This window comes from Rutidosis leptorrhynchoides, chromosome 4 (genome assembly GCF_046630445.1).
Source record: "Rutidosis leptorrhynchoides isolate AG116_Rl617_1_P2 chromosome 4, CSIRO_AGI_Rlap_v1, whole genome shotgun sequence".
Classification (NCBI taxonomy): Eukaryota; Viridiplantae; Streptophyta; class Magnoliopsida; order Asterales; family Asteraceae; genus Rutidosis; species Rutidosis leptorrhynchoides.
The window spans coordinates 131961856-131962512 of NC_092336.1; the positions used below are offsets into that span (position 1 = coordinate 131961856).

Sequence of the window (657 nt, forward strand, 5' to 3'; positions counted from 1 at the left end):
GAATATCTTTATTCATCTTTTCCATTCGTCTTTCGAAAGCATCTATTTTTGCTGAAACGGAATCAAAGTCATGGCTAGAATCGGCTCTAGCCACTTTAGATGAACGAAAAATATCTTTTTCTTGGTGCCACTCATGCGAGTGGGAGGCTGTGTTATCAATAATTTTGTAAGCTTCAGTTGCGGTTTTCTTCATAATGGAACCACCAGCTGTTATGTCGATGTCTTTTCGTGTAGCAACGTTGACGCCTTGGTAGAATATTTGTACTATTTGATAAGTGTCTAAACCGTGTTGAGGACATCCTCTCAACATCCTTCCGAATCTTGTCCACGCCTCATATAATGTTTCATTTGGCTTTTGTGTGAACGTAACAATTTCTCCTTGAAGTCTCACGGCTTTAGATGCCGGAAAGAATCTTTGAAGAAATTTTTCAACTAAGACATCCCATGTGTCAATCGCCCCTTCAGGTAACGATTCTAACCAATCTTTGGCTTCTCCTTTTAAAGTCCAAGGAAACAACATGAGATAGATCTGCTCATCTTCCACTTCTCGGATTTTGAATAGTGTACAAATTCTTTTAAACGTACGAAGGTGTTCGTTAGGATCTTCATTCGGTGCACCACTGAATTGGCATTGGTTAGTTACCATGTGTAGAATTT

At 39.3% G+C, this 657-nt stretch overlaps 1 non-coding gene across 1 annotated transcript; it reads left to right on the forward strand.

Moving 5' to 3' along the window:
* The first annotated feature begins 281 nt into the window (after window positions 1-281).
* LOC139846169 (small nucleolar RNA R71) lies at window positions 282-388 on the forward strand. The gene has a single exon (XR_011758906.1). It is a non-coding gene; the product is annotated as a small nucleolar RNA R71 (small nucleolar RNA).
* Window positions 389-657: the final 269 nt, after the last annotated feature.